The 13,121-nt window shown below is 40.6% G+C and overlaps 1 protein-coding gene across 4 annotated transcripts in view; it reads left to right on the top strand.

The window, feature by feature from the left end:
* The first annotated feature begins 346 nt into the window (after nt 1-346).
* CHD8 (chromodomain helicase DNA binding protein 8) overlaps nt 347-13,121 on the top strand; it is a 61,291-nt gene continuing 48,516 nt past the window's right edge. For 2 of the 4 annotated variants that reach the window (XM_045900503.3, XM_054513636.2), the window contains exon 1: nt 348-481. The gene's annotated coding sequence lies outside the window, so the exon portion shown is untranslated. Of the gene's footprint in view, nt 482-13,121 lie in introns of all 4 variants that reach the window. The other 2 variants (XM_054513638.2, XM_054513639.2) reach the window with 2 other exon arrangements.

Raw genomic sequence — 13,121 nt, 5'->3', positions numbered from 1 at the left:
AATTCCTTAAATACTCCTTCCTCTTCCCCGTCCCCACGGCACCGGCCGGATCCAAGATGGCTTCCCCAAACAGGTAACTAAATGTTTTAGTTTAGAGCGCCCCCACCGGCGGGGGTCAAAAAAAAAAAAAGATGCCGAGAGGCCTGAACGCCTGTGAACTGAGCAGTCAAAGGCAAGCTGCTGCCAGATTTTATTTTCAATCAGGCATATCTGTGGTTGCCTACGTACCCTTCTCAGCCTTTTAGGACCTCCCACCCTGGAGAGACTTCCTGGATGGCACTCACACTACCTTGCTGGAAGAGGCCGGGCGTCAGCCCTGCCATTGGTGGGTGGCCGCGTAGGTGGGCGGAGCCGAGGGAGAATGGACTACCAGCAAGCTAGATTGAGGCGAGGGCTGGCCATGCTCCGCCGGAAGGCGCCTTGTTCTCCGAAAGGGTGAGTTGAAACGCTGGCTGGAAAGGAAGCACCAGGACTTGTTCAGGTAGGCTTCCCTCTCACGCCTGCTCATCAGTGCTGGTCCAAGAGCCTTTGCAAAACTAAAGCTCTTAGAATTGGTTTCAGTAACTCATCCTCCTCCTCGCTCCCCCGCTTCTTACCCGTCCCCCAGTTGTGAGGGATCAGGTGCTGGGTGATGCTCTGGACTGAACCATTCTCCTTTGTGAAAGGCCGGGGGAGAGGGCGGCTGCTGGGCCGCGGGGCCCGAGTTGGGCCAAGCCGCGAAGGGGGCTGCCCCGCCGCTGTGGGATTTTTAGGGCTTGTCATTGCATTATTGGGCGTGGTGTAGGTTTGAGGCAGCTCCTTGTTCTCCTTGCCCCTTCAGCGGAGAGAAAACTCCCCGGCTCCGTTTGGTTACTCCATACTTTGGTTTCAGAAGTGGGATGTTAGGGGTTTTTTTCTCTTTTTCTTTTTCTTTTTTTTTTTTAATAATAAAGGTGGGTAGGAAAGCTTGGGGTGAGGGTGTGTACATTGTTATGCATTATTAGGTGTAATTTCTGTGGGTCTTTTGGGGGGAAGATCAGGCTTTTGGAGAGTGTTTAGAGATGGTGGGAAGAGAGGAGCTCAAGCTTTGCATCTCCATTGACAGGTCTGCAGAGCTTACTGGTTTTCTGTTGCATTATGTAAACTCTTCACTAGCAGAAGACCCCTCCCCCTGCCTCGGAGCGAATGCAATTTCTTTATTTACCTGTGTCTAGTGTCGCAGGAAATTTTCCAGCCATTGCAGCAGCTGTGCAAATGCAGCAGCTCCTGCCCTTAAGGGGCAGTCCTAAAGTGATTAACAGGTCTTCAAAGAAGTGTATAGTGGAGGTGTATGGGCGTATAGATGTTTAGCGGACCAGTCTTTTTTAAGTGACTAAGAATAGTGAGGTGGGAGTCGAAGACTTAAGAACTCGTTGTCCTAATGGAATTGCCCCAAATTCAAGCCAGAGGAGCTGCGTTATCAATGGCTATTGCATCCTACTCTCACACCAGAATCCAGAAGTTATTTACTCTTCGTGTTGTTCTGAGCCTCTCAGTTCAGTCAGGGATTCTCTGACTGGGTTATCCTTAAGAGTCGGCTGAGGTCCTATCTGGTGTGGGACACTTTAGATGCTAGAAGGTGAGTTTGGGATTTGAATAAGGTCCTCTGTTAGTTAATTCACGTCTTCTGCTTAGGAATTTCTTTTTTAGTGCTCATCAAACAGGCTTCAGAACAAATTGTGGTAGTTTGGACTTATCCACCCCAAGAGAGTTATAAGGAAAACATTTTCTATTTAAGAAGACCTGGGTTGCAAGAGACACATGCCAGTGGGTCTGCAAGGCATGATGAAAGACATTGGCCAAAGAGAGGGTAGGCGTGGGTGAAGAGACAAGCCTAGGGGAAGGTCTAAAACTGAAGTAGCGAAGGAGTAATGGATTGAGATCAGGGATTCGATAGAGCAGTGTATGGATACTTGCACAGTTCACACCTTCCCAGTGTTTGCTCTATCCTGTGTATCTGACCTTTTGATTTTGTCAGTTCCCAAATTGATAAAATCCATTTATTTAGACATGGGTAGAAAACGATAGAAATAGGGACGCCTGGGTGGCTCAGTCGGTTAAGCGTCTGCCTTCAGCTCAGGTCATGATCCCACGGTCCGGGGATTGAGTCCCACATCAGGCTCCTTGCTTGGTGGGTAGCCTGCTTCTCTTCTGCCTGCCGCTCTCCCACTTGCACTCTCTCTCTCTGGACAAATAAATAAATAAAATCTTTAAAACAAATAAATAAATAAAAATTAAAAAAAAAAGAAAATGATAGAAATAGATAGAAATCTACTGAACTGGTTGTGAATCACCAGGAAATACAGATCTTGTATTTTCTGGGACGGTCTCTGCAGCACCACCAGGTGATGGGGTGGAAGAATCTTGGCATCGTGGTCACCACTACTGCAGAGTTTTGGTTATAAGAGGAAAAAAATCTGACATTTTATATGAAGGCTCTGATAGGTAAGATGGAGTTTCCCATAGGTAAGGTAGGATGGTGAAGGGGAATTAGTCTTTAAAAGAAACCATGGGGCATCTGGGTGGCTCAGTTGGTTAAGCGACTGCCTTCGGCTCAGGTCGCGATCTCGGGATCCTGGGATCGAGCACCATGTCCGGCTCCTTGCTCAGCGGGGAGCCTGCTTCTCCCTCTCCTGCCTGCTGCTCCCCCTGCTTGTGCTCTCTGTCTCATGAATAAATAAAATCTTTAAAAAAAATAAAGAAAAATAAAAGAAACCATTGTACCCATCTCCTTTGAAAAGGGTGAGTTTTTTTTAAAGCTAAACTGCCACTTAAGATTAATTTGTGGGTGCCAAGAACTGTACTTGCTTACTGAAAGAATGGGATTTGATATTGTCATCTGTGGAAGGACTGTAACATTTTTAGAGCATTGAGATGAATGTTAATGCTTTGAAGATACTGTTTGTCCACTGCCCTGCAAGAGTTGTCTTCTGAGCCTACATTGAGCCTGATATCTGGGGGATAAACAAACAAATATTTTCTGGCCCCTCATCTTTACCCCTAAACGTTACTCCACTTCTGGAGTTGCATTTGGGCAAGTCCCTGATCTGCAGGTCTTTGCATGACCTGCACTACTGTGACCAACCTAGTATTTACTGTTTTACCATTAGCAGTCGATTCATTGATATAGTATTGTTTCATATTTTAAAAAACTTTTTATGTCTCCTCTTCAATTAATTTTTTATTCTTTTTCTCACAAAGTTGGTGGTCTTCCCTTCAAACTTCTGTTTCAGTTTTGTTCACTTTGCTTTTTGTTTTAATTCACTGATACTGTGCCTTTCTTGCTTCTGTCTTATTGAGGCCTTTTAAGAGAGGCAAAGAGACTCTAGTTTTCAAGATGTGTTCTTTTGGTATCTGGTACTTAAGTGACAGTTGTGTTTTTATATAACAAAGCTGTTGTATCAACCATTTACTATTGCCTAAAGGTTTATTTAATCATTTATTACGTTCTAAGTTTTATCCTGGATAACCTTTCCCCACCTTAACCTCTGTTTTGTTTTGTGTGTACAAGTGTGTCAAGTTTTAATTGAGCTCTTTTTTGTGTTTTCTCACTCTTTCATATTGCCTTTAAGATTTTCATTGTATTTGTGTTGCAAAATAAGTCTGCCTCTTTGTAGTTGCCTGGATGTTTTCGATTTAAACTACAAAGTGTGTTAGTCTCGGAGATTTCTCATGAAGCTGTTCTGTAGCTAACATTTCTTTTGCCCTCTTTATTATCATTACTTTCTATCCTTCACTAGGTTCTTGGTTGTTTAATGTCACATGAAGGAAAATGGTCAACTTTAAAATATCTTTTTTTAGACTGATAATTCTATGCCTTTTCAGTTTATTTATTATTATTTTTAAAAAATATTTTATTTATTTATTTGACAGAGAGAGACACAGCGAGAGGGGGAACACAAGCAGGGGGAGTGGGAGAGGGAGAAGCAGGCTTCCCGCAGAGCAGGGAGCCTGATGCAGGGCTTGATCCCAGGACCCTGGGATCTTGACCTGAGCCTAAGGCAGACGCTTAACGATTGAGCCACCCAGGCGCCCCCCTTTTCAATTTTTTAGACTAATTTTAAAATATCTTAATTCTTGTCTTCAGATTGCAGTAGGAGCTTTTAAAAATAAAGCAATTAATTTCTACCTACCAATGTATGTTACGATATAATAAAAAAAATCCAGCAGACATAAACAGAAAGTAGACTGGCATAGATAATTGCTCTACATTTGTCTTCAGCAGGGATAGATATATTGGAATATATTCCAAGCAGTAGAGTGGCATAAGGCAATCTAGATAATGTTCTAACCCCTTCAAATTCAGACTATCCAAGTATATTCTCATTAATTTGATAAGAGTTTCCAGAACATCAGACTCACTCATAATCAAATAAAAGTTGCACCGAGTGGGGCTCCGTGCTCAGCAGGGAATTTGCTTGAGGATTCTCTCCCTCTACCCCTTCCCCTGCATGCTCTCTTTCTGAAATAAATAAATAAATCTTTAAAAAAAAAAAAAAAAAGAATGAAACATCCCTGAATTATCCCCTCTGTACATCTCCAGAGAAATTTATTGTGTATAGTTGCATTTCATTTGGTATTTTCAATGTTTATTTCATTTTAAAAAGGTAATTAAATGACATACTACTGAAATTACTAGGTAATAAGGGGACTGTGCTTTTTTTCTCCTCTGTATGTCAGCAGCTTAAATGTAATAGTTATAATCCTTTTGGTAATGTCCCAATATTCTAGTAATTTGTCATTCTGTAATAACATCTTTTTGTTTTGAGAGTCTGTAATTTTCCTAAACCTATGTCAGTATTTTCCTGAGAAAGGTTATATATTAACTGAATTCTTAATTTCATCCGGGAGGAAGGACATTCAGGAGCTATAAAGTCTTACAGGTTTCTCAAATTGTCTCTCATGGTCATTATAGAAACCTTTGGAATATCCTGCTTTCATTTTTTCTTCCATTACCTACTTTGGGAATACACTGTGTCTTTGGGGATTATTCCTTTGGGACATATTCAGAGGTACAGTGTCCCAACAGTGACATGGGAATTTCATTTTGGTTGGTTCTAGAAGAAACCAGTGATTTCAGTAATTGAGCTGCATATTTAGAGCCCAAATCATAACAGAATTTCTTAATAGAACATAATTTTCATTTTCTATTACAGATAACAGATATATAGCAGTAAAACATCTACTTAAGTAAACTGAATGGGAAGATTTTTCTAGATTTTTAAACAGGGGCTACCATGTTCCATTAGCATGGACCTTTCACTCAGTGTTTTCTTCTTCATTGCTTCTACTCAGTATTTAGTTATTCTTTTTTTCCTTTGTCTGGGGAGTGGAGCACATTAGTCAGCTCTTTGTTTATTTACATATCAATTCGCCTATAAAATGTAGTGCCTTTGTCTGTTTTTCAGGTATGCTTCCTGTTGGGGGTAGGGGGGCACCTTCTTCATGAGGCCTTAAATAGGTAATGGTTGCTTCCATTCACGGCTGTCCTGAAAGTCATGGAAGTCAAGAGTCGAGGCAGTTTGATCTGGGCATGTGAACTATCAAGGGGCAGCCTAGTCAGTTGGAGACCTGTATGTTCCCACAGTAGGCATTGTGAAGTAAATGGAGTACTGTGAGATAGACACTGGCTTCATTCCTACAAACACAAAAAATGATTAATTGAATTACCTGGATGTTGCCCTAGACACCAGGGCTGGTTGAAGTCTTCTCCATGGTTTTAAGGTTAAAGGGCTGTACTGCTTTCTCAGAGTCTTTTCATCGTGCCCAGCAGTCCTGCTATTCTAATTGTGAAACTTTTACATCTATTTCAGTATCCCACCATTCTGCTTAGCAGACCAGCACAGCTAAGTCTCTAAGGAGTGATTTGCTTTGAAAGAGACCTCTAATGGTATACTTTGAAATTATTGGATAGGGAATAATAAACTCCTTTTTCATTTGCCTACTATGTGCCAGACATTGTACATTATCTTTTAATCTTCAGAGTAAACCCTGAAATGTATGTGATTTTAGCTTCATTTTACAGAAGAGAAAAAATAAGACTTAGTGAGGTTAGGTAACTTAGCCAGGAGTAGGACTCTGGTCTGTCCGACTTCAAAACCCCATTCATGATCCAGCCTTCCCCCATTGAAAAGTTCAGTGCTGATCCCTGTGGGAGAACTGTCTTTGACCACACGAGACAAGTAGGCGTTCGGTAGCCTGTTAAAGCTGTACCTTTCACAGTTGAAGAACCTTGAGAAAGTAAAATTTATTTTTGTCTTTGTATCTCTGTTAAAAGGAAAGAAAAAGAATAATAGTTTGTTTCCTTTATTTAACTTATTTTGAAGATAAGATTATGTGAAATACTTTAAGCTCTACAGAGGAAATTCACTTGGTCAGTCTTGCAGATAACTATTTTTTAGCCAATGCAAGTCAAACTGGTCCACTAAATTTAAATTTTCATCAGTCCCATGTCACTGGGGTAATTTTTTTTGCCTGGAGGCAGGGGTGTGATAATAACAGTGCTTTATAATATTTCTCCTCCCTTCACCACATACACTTTTTTAACACAGATGTTGCAATGAAACAGTACCTCATAAATAATTAAGTAAATATTTACATTTTTCTGTTAGGCTGAACAAATGTACATATACTTGGCCCAGTTAAAATGGGGCATGCAAGAGTGCTGTGTGTGTGTGGTGGGGGACCATAAGGAGAACGGGACTTTGTTACCTAAATTTATATATATTGTTACTTATGCTGGATGCCCACAAGTAGCATCATACAAGGTGGATATATTGATCCAGTTAGATATTCCTCAGCTGGAACCCAGAATATTATTTTCACCTTGGTGACCATGTGCCAGTGAAGAAGAACTTTTCCAGTTAATTCAGCCTAAGGGCAGTGATCCTTAAAGATTAGGCTCCTATTTTCTGTCTTCAGACTTAGGCCAAAACTCTCGAGTTTTACTGGAAAAAAATCTACAATGAAACTGACTTGAAAATGAATCCACGCCCTATTTTGGGGTCATATGGGTATAGTGTCATCTGTTTGTCTCTTGCCACAGCTTTAAATTGGCCACCACTGAGGCTTTATGGTCCCAAGCCTAAAAGGAAATCACTAAAGTTTCATTACTTTTAACAGTAATTATCATACTATGGAAAATAGTCTTATGTATATTGCATGTAGCCCAGGTTCTAAAAAGTGAAGATGCTTATGATTTTAAAATGCCTCTTCTGAATGTTTCTGGTAGGAAACATGCCTCTGCCCGTTTACTATCTCTACAGTCGGAGAGAAGCCCTTGCTGTTGCTCAGAAACCTCCCCATTACCTCTCCACAGCCCCACTCCCACACACCTTTGGCTGGATGTTGAAAATACACTCCCAAGAAAAGTACATTAAATGCCCACCTGATAAGTGAAGGGAATATTGTAATGAACAAGTCATACACAGTTCTTGCCTTTGTGGAACTTACATTCTAATGGGGGGGATCAAACAATTAATTATATAATGAGTTATTCAATCTCTACTATAAAAAGTTATAGATATTACAGGGGAATTTATAATAGGGGCATATAACCTAAAGCATAGTATAGTAAAGTATTTAAGAAGGTGAGTTCTGAAGCCACACTGCCTAAATTTGAATCTGGAACCACTTTTTTTTTTTTTTTAAGATTTTATTTATTTTTTGACAGAGAGAGAGACAGCGAGAGAGGGAACACAAGCCGGGGGAGCGGGAGAGGGAGAAGCAGACTTCCCACAGAGCGGGGAGCCCGATGCGGGGCTCGATCCCAGGACCCTGGGATCATGACCCGAGCCAAAGGCAGACATTTAACGACTGAGCCACCCAGGTGCCCCTGGAACCACTTTTCACTAGCCGTGGGATATTGGGCAAATTACTTAATCTCTTGGTGCCTCAGTTTTCTTACCTGTAAAAAAAAAGTTATTTCAGGCTTAATAACATTAAATATGTTAATGCATTTTCATTGTTTAGAACAGTGCTGGGCATGTAATATATACTCAGTAAATTTGGCTTTTTATCTGCACCATCAGGGAAAGCTTTTCTTTGAAATGATGATGTTGAAATGAACTTTGAAGGTATGTAAGAATTAAATAGACTGGAGGAACCAGTTAGAAGGCACTTGCAATACCTCAGAGAAGTGAGGATGATAAATTGATCCAGAATGGCAGTAGAGACAGAAGTGGATGCATTTGAGAGATATTTAGGACGTAAAGGTAGGATTTTAAAATAATGGATATGGGTCATGAGGAAGAGGTTTTCTGGTCTCTGCAGCCATGACTGAATGGGAGATGCTGGAGAATGATTACCCTTGTGTATGTGCATGTGTTGTGGTGGGGATGAAGGAGACAAGACAGACTACCAAGGAATCAGTCTCCTTGAGGTAATAAGCCTGTTCTAGGGTCAGTTAAGCATCGGACTCTTGATTTCACCTCAGATCATGATCTCAGGGTTGTGAGCTCAAGCCCCGCGCGCAGTCCTGAGTTTGCTTGAGATTCTCCTTCTCCCTCAGCCCTTCCCCCAACTCACGCAAGTGTGCTTTCTCTCACTCTCTCTCTCTCAAATATATAAATAAATCTTTTTTAAAAAAGTAAACCTGTTAAAGGAAGAGTTGGACAGGTGAGTCAGCTAAGGAGACTGGAGACACTACCAAGAAAAGCCTTGGAGCAAGTAGGTGTACAGGTCGGGGATTCAGGGTTGACATCTTGCGGAGAGTTATAAACATATAGATAATTTGTTGAAGGAAATAGTAATAGTTGAGGCCATGTATGTAAATTAGACATTCTTGAAAAAAAGTGTAGAATGAGAATTAAAGAGGGCCTAGGATCAAACCTTTGTGAACTTCAACAATGAAAGCCTGGAGAGGAGAAGAGTAGCAAAGCAGAAGTGGCCAGGGAAGTAGAAGGAAAACCAGAAAAGTCATCCTGATGTCCTGGAAGTAATCTGAAAAAAGTATTTGAGAGCGGGAGTGGTTTTTCTAAAATCTTTGTGACCTTTCTTTGGATCCCTGAGAGCATTTAGGTCTCTTACCCCTCAAGGTTGAATACTCTGACTTAGAACATCTATCTATAGCAGGTTTAGGCTGACTGAAGCCAGTTAGTTGAACATAATCTTCAGACTTTAGAATCTAAAGTGTAGTTATTCCTGTTTGCCTTAGATTAGATTTAATATAGAGAAAGAGAGCCTGAGTGCACATTCAAGTACATAGATATTAGCCTGCTGAAATTAACAAATTATTTTGGTGATCCTCTCGAAGGCCGACTAGCATCTCCTAGGTAGGTGGAGACACTGGCAAAACCAAATTTTTTCCCCAACCATCTATCCAGCAACATTTGTTGACTATCTCCTAGGACATAGTGTTTATATGCCAAATACTGTGTTAGGTGTTTCATCAGTCTTCATTAATGGCCCTGTAACTTGATTCCCCTTTGTACAGAAGAATGAACTAGACTCAGAAAGGTTAATTTACTTGGTGGGACAGAAATTTGAACCCAGGCCCCTCTGATTTCAAAGCTCATTATATTTTCATGTACAAGTATAACTGAAATACAAAGTAGAAGATACTTATCCTAAAAGAGTACTTAACAAAATGGTATGAAAGCTCAAAAGGAACTGATTACTTTGGGCTTGACAATGAAAAGTAAGGATCAGAAGGCTTTCAATTATTACATCCAGTGGACATTTTAAATTATATTGTCAGACATTTTTGCTTTTGTTTGATATAATGGATCACTCTTTCCCCCGGCAATTCTCTACTCTGTTTGCTTCTGTGACATTGCACTGTTTGCCTCTCTAGCTTTTCCCTCTCTACCTACTTAGTGTAGCTTATTCTGATTCTTTTTTTTATTTTAACTTTTTAAAGTTTTTATTTGAATTCCAGTTAGCATGCAGTATAATATTAGTTGCAGGTGTACAATATAGTGATTCAACACTTCCATACAACACCTGGTGCTCATCACTGCAAGTGTACTCCTTAATCTCCATCACCTATTTTACCCGCCCCCCCTTAAGTAGGCTCCATGCCGAACTTGGAGCTTGAACTCACAACCCTGAGATCAAGAGTTTGCATGCTCTACTGACTGAGCCAGCCCAGTGCCCCACTTATTCAGATTCTCAAATCCTATTTATTTATTTATATATGTGTGTACGTATGTATGTATGTAATCTCAACCCCCAACGTGGGGTTCAAACTTACGACCCCAAGATCAAGGGTTGCTTGCTCTGGGGTGCCTGGGTGTCTCACTCAGTTAAGCATCTGACTCTTGATTTCCGTTCAGGTCATGATCTTAGGGTGATGAGTTCAAGCCCTGCATCAGGTTCTGTGCTGCACATGGAGCCTGCTTAAGGATTCTTTCTCTCCCCCTCTCTCTGCCCCAGCCCCCAAAAAGAGCCTCACACTCTTCCGACTGAACCAGCCAGGTGCCCCTGATTCTTAAATCCTGATGTTTTCCTGGGTTCCTCCTTAACTTTCTCACTCTACCTCAAAAATCTCAACACTTGGGTTTCCAGCTAAGTGTTTTGTTTAGCCTGCAGAGTGTTCAAAATGTTGGTTTTTTTTTTTAATTAGTTGTATGCATTTAAAACCTAGATTTACATAAAACTCTATTTCTGGCATTTGAAAAATCTGAAGTTCTCGCTCAACCTTGGACGTACATTTCCATATGGCAACACTTAACTAGAGCTGACTAGCAGCTACTCTCTTTGGAATGGTCATGGATTCTTCAGTCCTTCATAGATCCCAACATTCCCTGTTGTCTCCCCAACAGTATTGGTGCAGTTTTTTGTATACTTGCTCTGTTCTACATACTCCCTGGGTAAGCTCCACTGTTAAAACTACTGTTTAGATATTGAGAATCCTAAATTCTCACCAAGCCAACTTTTAGATTTATACATCCAATCTCCTATCAAATATCACTACTTAGCCTGCTCTAGGCAACTCAGATTCAACATGGCTGGACTCAACATGGCTAAAGTCATCTTTCTCTCTAAACTCTAGGTTCTTTGCATTTTTATCCCTTAAATATTTGTTACTCAGCTCTGTCCTTACTTATCATTACCTTTTGACCCACATTGCTGTGATTCAGGCACTGATCGCCTTGTTAGGGTTCTTGGTTACAAACAACAGAAATCATCTTTTGGCTAACTTAAGCAGAAAGGTGATTTATTGGAAAGATATTGTGTGGCGCTCACAAAATCAATATGAATTCTAGACAATCTGGTTTAGAAAATGATCTGAAACTAAGGGAGGTTAGAGACAGAGAACATGTCCAAGGTCATACCCCTGAATAGTCTATTTAGGATGCTGTAGTAGAACTGTAGTGTCTGCCACTGCTGAGTATTATTTAATTGGTTGGTTCTGGATCTTTGTATTACCTCTGCAAAGTCAAATTTCTCTGAAGGACTGTCCACTTAAGCTAGTCTAGGCCACGTGTGTACTTTGTCTTTGCCAGGAAGAGGAAGTGGGACCCCTCCCTCCAGCCCCCACTCTGATTTCCCATCTCTAACAGTCTACAGTGAGAGGTAAGATCCAGCCTTCCATTGAGAGTTCTACTTTGAGCTATTCCCCCAATATAGGAAAGGGGCTTTTGTTGCTGAGTAGAAAAAAAAATGACATTTCTACTATACAGCTCTTTTCTGGACTACCACAGCAGCCTCCTGACTGCTTCTATGTCCTCTGACCCTTCATTTCCCAAATGTATTCTCTTCAATAGCCAGACTTAGCTAACCAAAACGCAGTTCTGATCTTGTCATTCTATGTTTCAGTGGCTCCTCATCCACCTATCAGGAAATGCTTTAGCAGGGTGTTCGAGGCCTTCTTTGAAGGGTCTGGCCTTACCTTATCCTTTCAAGCTCATCTAATTTCTTTTTGTGATTTACACTTGGGCAAGACTAAATTAGAGTTCCTTAGAGTTTCCTCTACAAGTCTCATGCTGTTTGCCATTGCTGTGCTTTGTTTTGACTTTGCTCTTATTATCCCTACTGTCTGAATAGTCCTTTCTTGTAGCCCACTTTACCTTCCTTAGTTAACTCCTCCTCATCTTTTAAGAAATGACTTTTTTTTTTTTTTTTTAAGATTTTATCTATTTGACAGAGAGAGAGAGCACAAGGGGGAGCTGCAGGCAGAGGGAGAGGGAGAAGTGGGCTCCCCATGGAGCAGGGAGCCCAATGCGGGGCCCGATCCCAGGACTCTGGGATCATGACCTGAGCTGAAGGCAGTTATTTAACCAACTGAACCACCCAGGCGCCCAAGAAATGACTTTCTTGATAACCTTTTCCTTCTAAGTTAATAAGTCCCTTTTATCTGTATTCCTGTAATAGCCCCCTGCTTGTTTCATTGCACTTATCATCTTGTATTATGATTGTTTACATTTGTCACTATTGTCGTAGTCTCTATTTTCCAACCTCTCCCCACTTATATACCCAAATATACTCCTATGTGTTGTGAGTTCTTTGAGGGTAGAGATTATGTCTTATTCACCTTTGGTTCTCTAATGTTTCCACATTAGTTAGTATATTATATGCTCAATAAATGTAGACACAATGAAGAGGCATTTGATGTAGATCTTAGGAGGTAAGATTTTGATGAGGCAAAGAAATGAAATAAGGATGGAGTATAATTTGAAGACAGTAGCATTAGCTAGGCTATAAGAAAAATATATGACAATAGGAAGTTGGGTTTTTTTGTTTTTTGGCTAGCCTATCAGTGTATATGTAGAAGGATAGTGGGAAATGAGATTGGAAAGGCAAGATGTAGTTTTAAGATTTATATCTTAAGTAATAGGGAACCTTTGGAAGTTTTTAAGGAGGAGACTGATTTGAACTCACTGTGTTTTAGGAAATTAATCTGGTAGCAGAATGGATTTGTAGGGGAAGGGATCAGTTATGAGGTTTCTTTTTTTTTTTTAACAAATAACTGCATAAATAAAGAGGTGGCAGCAGAAATAGGAGAGTCAGATAGATGAACCCTAACTTTCCTCTTAGTGTCATAGTTGAATCACTCATCTCTCTAAGCCTCAGTTTTCTCATCTGTACAAGAGGGTTGACTTGATACGATTACCAAAGTCCTTGCCAGCTCTAAAATCTGTCTATGACATATTTCGGGAGAG

The sequence above is a fragment of the Mirounga angustirostris genome, unplaced genomic scaffold (assembly GCF_029215605.1).
Source record: "Mirounga angustirostris isolate CCGP_5_RB_7025 unplaced genomic scaffold, mMirAng1.0.hap1 SCAF_9, whole genome shotgun sequence".
Taxonomy (NCBI): domain Eukaryota; kingdom Metazoa; phylum Chordata; class Mammalia; order Carnivora; family Phocidae; genus Mirounga; species Mirounga angustirostris.
This window is presented reverse-complemented; position numbering and strand designations above follow the sequence as displayed.